Source organism: Egretta garzetta, unplaced genomic scaffold, assembly GCF_000687185.1.
Source record: "Egretta garzetta isolate BGI_Z169 unplaced genomic scaffold, ASM68718v1 scaffold39, whole genome shotgun sequence".
Classification (NCBI taxonomy): Eukaryota; Metazoa; Chordata; class Aves; order Pelecaniformes; family Ardeidae; genus Egretta; species Egretta garzetta.
Window position 1 is genome coordinate 4,600,715 of NW_009260945.1, and position 6,151 is coordinate 4,606,865.

Here is a 6,151-nt window from a genome sequence, read left to right on the forward strand (position 1 = left end):
TTTTGTGTAAAAAGGAAAATTTTTTTTTTTTTTTTTTTTTTTTTTTTTTTTTTTTTTTGGCATTATCTTGCTAGCATCTCATTTCAAAAAGCAGCCTGTGTTTATGGGAAGCTAGTCCTCCACTCTAAATTTGGAAATTCTACGTATTCTCCTAATCCTCGCGTCCTAGCAGGGATGCTGGCTGTGCATCTTTGGCCTCACAAAAGACAGATCTGCTTTTATCTTCTCTCACAGGGTCCCCAGTTTAACTGCCCCACCAAAGGAAGAAGAGTCTTAGCACTCAAGGGGCAGAGGGGAAACGTTCAACATAAGTTAACAATTTAGCAGGATGAGCCCAATCGGAAAGTGCTGCATCATCTTGCCCGTCATATTTTTTTCGGATGGGTTTCCATGTTTAGCGGAGATTTGGAATGAGCGGTCGTGCCAAATCCTGGTTGCTTTTGCAACTCAATAGAAACCTGTCCAACCCGAAAGAGAAAGCCAAGAAACAGGACTGCACATGAAAAACGAGCGGCCTCCACCTCTGAAGTAGATGCGTGCGTGCGTGTGTCTCCATGCCTGGGGCTGAGAGGGGAGAAAGCAAGGCCAGATGATAGGGGCTCTTCCAGACAGTAACAGATAGAATATTGCATTCTTTCTCCCAGTATCACAAGTAACACTCACTTTTTATCTCTATTGCTCAAAGGTTTAAAGGGAGGAAATAGCATAGTTCCAGCAAGTGATAAAGCTTTCAGCTTTTTTTTTTTTTTCCTTCAGTTGCAAAATATAACAATAAATAACGATTACCTAAAACACCCATGTTCTGGGCTTTAGCAGTGTGCCCTGACCTCTTGGGCAGACCCCTTTAGTACATCAGAAGCAGAGATTTTATGAGTATTCTCAGCCTTGCAGTCCCCCAAATATTCGCAATCTTCTTTTCTCCCTACTCTGCTCTTCCTACAGGGTCCCTCCATCCGTTTGTCACCCCAGAAAGTCTTTGCAACCCCCTTTTTGTTCCCTGGCTGCTGCTACTATCTTGGATGCTCTTGAATGCTCTAGAAAGCTGCTTACAGGGGAAATGATGATGCAAGGGAGAAAGGTTTCAGCAAATTCCCAGATTTCTCCAGCTAAGGCACAATAAATTGGTCACCCACGTCCATGCGGCACTAGGCAGTCCTGGTGGGGTGACTTGCATGGGAACCTGTAGGAGGACAACAGGAAGGCACAAGAAACGCTGTGTAGGTCACTGCCTGAAAGCCCAATGAACCCATGTGCTATGAACGTAGTGCAAGCAAACCCCGAGGGATTAATAAAGGAGCCCAAACCGTGAGATTTGAGCATGGGGACGTGCTCAATTGTGTTAAATGCATAAGGTGTAAGGGCTTCATGGTGGAGTCACAACATAAAAAAAAATGAAGGTTCTGGGTCTAGCTCTGCTTTTTAGGCTCTTTCGGTCAGTGGAGGACAGGGCTTCCTCTCCTAGGCTCAAGTCCCTGGGCTTTCCTACACACGGAGCACCATGTATTATGGATTTCACAAGAAAATTGTAAGATTTGGTGGTGCTGCTAGCACATCTCTGAGCAAAGAGGATTTCAAGGGAACATGAAGGTTTGTAGAGAGAGACTCGAAGAGAAGACTGAGAAAAATAATGGGACCATGTTAAAAAGGCAAGAGAAGAATGCATGCACCATGGGAGGGGAAAAAGGCATCAGTCAGGATATTTTAAGTCCTCTTTTCATGTTGCAACAGCAAACGTCACCGTTGTTTTGCCACAGGACTGCAGGTTTGTGGCACTGTGCTGCTAAGAGCTCCCTGCGCATGCCAAGGGTAAACCTGCTCTGTGTCCGTCTGTCCTCCTTCTGAACGCCTGCCTTTATTCTGCACAGATCTGGTGGCAGTCCACCTCATTTTTCGATGCATCCAGGCCTCAGTTTCTTGGCTGACGGCAGCAGTATTCGGAGGGCAGGACTGCAAAGCATGCCTGCAGTGCTAAGGCTGTTTCTGGCCATACCTGATCCCCGTCCTCCCTCCAAACTTGGGCTGTGAGCATCTGTGGTCCCCACGTTGACTCTGCATAAGTCTTTCCAGGCATCCTAGCGAACAAACACACTTTCCAAAAGAGGCATCGGATTTCTCGGGGTGGCTAATAGCTTAAACTATGCTTTTAGCGGTGGGGCTGTGTAACGTAACATCAGCAGGAGGAAGACTGCCATATTCCTTTCTCATTTGTACATGCTCTGCTGACTTGCGTTGTGCAGAGGGCAAAAATCACCCCTTTGCATTCTCAAAGTAGGTGTCAAGGTCTACAGAGAGTTTACCTGGGCTTTTGCAAGGGAGGTAGGATTCAACCTTGTTACTGGGGATGCTCCCTTGCCCTGCAATGCCCAGCCCAAACACCGAAGCCAAAGGAAACATTTCTCTTAAATATTATACGTGTGTCTGTAAGTGAAATAAACTCTTGCTGAAGCACTGAGCCTAGCTCTGGATCCAGGAAAGGACTCAACTTGACAAATACAGGTAGGATACCTTAGTCAGTCATCATACCCACACCTACAAATATATCCCCACAAAAAATAGAGAGGGTATAATCTACGTATAAATTTCCCTTCACAAGTTTCCAGGCTCTTTGCATCCTCTCTTTTGTTTTTGTTTCAAGCATGCCTGTATACTCCATAATAATGAACTTCTGCAGCACCAGGACACTGATGAATTTTGAGCTTAATAAGATGAAAAGGTTAAAGATTAAAGTAAGCCTGGCACAGTATCTGAGGAGCTGAGCCATCCTTGACCTCCCCAAGATCACAAAAGATGTCCACAGCTAAAATAAAGCCAGTGTCCTGCTCTGGCAGCTTGCAGCCTTGTCATTCAGTTGAAGGAGAACCTTTCCCATGAGCTGGTTCCCTTCCACCATGGACCTGTTGCTCTCCTCCAGTGCCTGCCAAGCTTTTCCATCCTGTCCTCCCTTCTTTGCTCACTCGTGGGAATCACCAGCACGCTGTCCCACCACCCTCCTGGCCATCCTCAGGCTGCGTTTCCGCAGACATTGAAGCCTGGACAGATGAAGAAACTGTATTTTCTCCTTATCGTTCTTGTGCAATGAAGGTCTTGCTGAAAAGGTGTAATTTTGAGGCAAGCAAGGCAGGAGAAAGGGGCTCTGTTAGATCAAACCACTGGTCTATGTGTAACCGTGGCTGGTGAGATCCCATAGATAACTCGTCCCCGAGCTAGGAGGGTGGGTTAGGGACAGGCAATGCCCCACTTCTCCTTCTGCAGAGCGGCTTTTCTCTCTGCATGCATCTCAACTTAAATTTTCAGCTCGTCAGAGAGGGATTTTGTAAATAAAGAGCATCACAGGACCAGCACGACACTGGCAAATGTTTAAATTGTTCATTCCCTGTCCATACCCCTCCTGTTCCCCACATCCATTTCTTTTGCGTCTTCTAACTAAGACAGGGACTGGCTTTAATTCTCCATTTTGGGGTCCTGCGCTCTCCTATAATGACACAAGCCAATAACAAATGCTCCGGCACCGAGATTGCTTCTCACGTGGCCGCAAGCGGTGGCTTTGAGCTCTGCTAATGCACAAGAGGAGCCACCCAGCTGAAACGTGGAGCTGTGCAAAACTGCAGGGCACCTCAAATGTAAGCACTGAGCCATCAGAAGTGGGGCTGGGGCTGGCTTTCATCTTCCCCATCCTGCACCCCCACCCTGCTCACCGCAGCGTCATTCCTTATGATGCCTCCTCCAGCATTTCCATCTGCTGCTGAGCGCACGCTGAACCTCAAGGTAAGGGGCTGGGCCACAGCTTCTGCTCCAGCCCTGGGATTTTTAGAAAGCATTAATCTTGCCTGCTGAATCCAGGCAACGTCTAGCATGCAATCTAGACTGGTTGTTTTGCACATCTGCCCCAGGGCTCTTCCATGGGAAGAGCAGCAGGGATGTTCCAAAACCAGAAATACACTTTTTGTGTAGTCAGACAGTTCCTTAAACCAGGATTAACCTACAGCAAATGTTGCATTTTCCCTTTTCTTCCGGAACAACATCGTTCTAGAAACATAAAGCACTAATTCCTCCGAGCTGCAGCATCCCTTACTGCTGTGTGTTGGACAGATCGATGCTAGCCCTTGGATTCACTTACACGTGTGGGCTGGAGCCCCTCTGCTCTGAGGCCAGGCTGGGAGAGTTGGGGGTGTTCAGCCTGGAGAAGAGAAGGCTGTGGGCAGAGCTGAGTGCGGCCGGTCAGGGCTTAAAGGGGGCCCATAGGAAAGGTGGGGACAAGCTTTTTAGTAGGGCTAGATGTGACAGGACAAGGGGTAATGGATTTAAACTAAACCAGGGTAGGTTTAGACTGGATATAAGGAAGAAATTCTTTACAGTGAGGGTATTGAAACACTGGAAAGGGTTGCCCAGACCAGAGAGGGGGTGGAGGCCCCATCCCCGGGAACATTCCAGGCCAGGTTGGATGGGGCTGTGAGCAACCTGATGTGGTTAAAGGTGTCCCTGCTCCTGCAGGGGGGTTGGGCTGGGTGACCTCTGGGGGTCCCTTCCAACCCAAAACATTCTATGATTCTATGATTCTATGATTCTATGATTCTATGATTCTATGATTCTATGATTCTATGATTCTATGATTCTATGATTCTATGTCTCATCTTCTTTGCCCACATGGCTCTTTTATTATCTTTTCTGCATTTCTTCCTAGTACGTAGGTTCCATAATCAATAACCAACACAGATGTTGGAGGTAGCTCAATGTTTAAGGATTTCTCCCTTTTCTGAAGACTCACACAAAGACAACACATTTCGCTTTCTGTATCCTTCACTGAACTTGAATGCAAGGCACTATTTTGCATTTTCATGGAAGTGTGATACCACCAGAAGGCAGGGGTAATGGTATTTTTTCCGTGCCTGAAGCTGATACAGTTATGTTAGAGGCTGTGCTATGGGCTGGGAGCACGTACCCATGCTCACCAGTGAGGATTTAAGACGATGACCTGCTAAGCCTGGGAACAAATTGGGAAACCTGAGGAATATCCCTGCCTGCAAGAGGTGCACTTGCTGCCCCTCGCAGCCCCTCGGTTAACAGCTCCAGATGTGCTGGCTATTTTCGTCTGAGCTGGGACATCTTTTAAGGCACGTCTGGAGACGTGAATTCAAACCTAGCGATACCAAGCCAGTTCATCAGCTCCCGTATTCACCACTCACTGTGTTTTTTGGGAATCTGAATTTCCCTCAGCCTTGCTGGAAATGTGAGTGGCTCTGCTGAGCTGTCTGGACCCCGCTGTGACTATTAGGACTGAGTTTAAGTTTTCTAGGAAATCTAGAACAGCCCCACTGACCCACATCATTGGCGCAGACGATAAAAATTATTTTATAGCAACATCTAAACCATTCTACAGTGGTTTAGTAAACAGTAAATTTATTTTGGGATTTTGTCCCAGTCATAAGACTGTTTCATTTTCCTCAATAAAGACTATTACATTATTAGTTTTAGCCTTATGAATCCTATTCCCAACACTCAACCTTTATTTATTATTTGTAAGGGGCATATATCATCCTGCCTTATAACTGTAAATATTCTACTTACACAGAGCACAGCACATCCTCTTTGTTTAAAATCTAAGCTGCGATGTTTTACATAAATTTGTTTCCTTTCCAAGTTGAAAGGTCCGAAAGATAAACCCGCGAGGATCCTAACGTCGTGAACCTTAGCCTGAGCCCAGCCTGCAACCCAGCCCACCCGAGGGATCCCCTTCCAGCTCAGCCGGTTGCGGTGTCAACACCCGGAGACAAATAAAAATTAGGGAAGGAAAAAAAATCGCCTTGAAAGCAGGCAGAAACTGAGCCTAAATGCAGCCAGGGCATGGGGAAAGGAGGGACTCCTGGAATACATTCTTGGGAAAAATTATATTGTTGACTTTCATGAAGGGTCCGAAGGCTACAAAACATTTTATTATGGGGCTATTATGTGGGGATTAATACAACATGGGTAAAACGGTAGGAGAACATCACCTGTGGGCATATAAAATCATAGAATCATAGAATCATAGAATCATAGAATCATAGAATCATAGAATCATAGAATCATAGAATCATAGAATCATAGAATCATAGAATCATAGAATCATAGAATCATAGAATCATAGAATCATAGAATCATAGAATCATAGAAT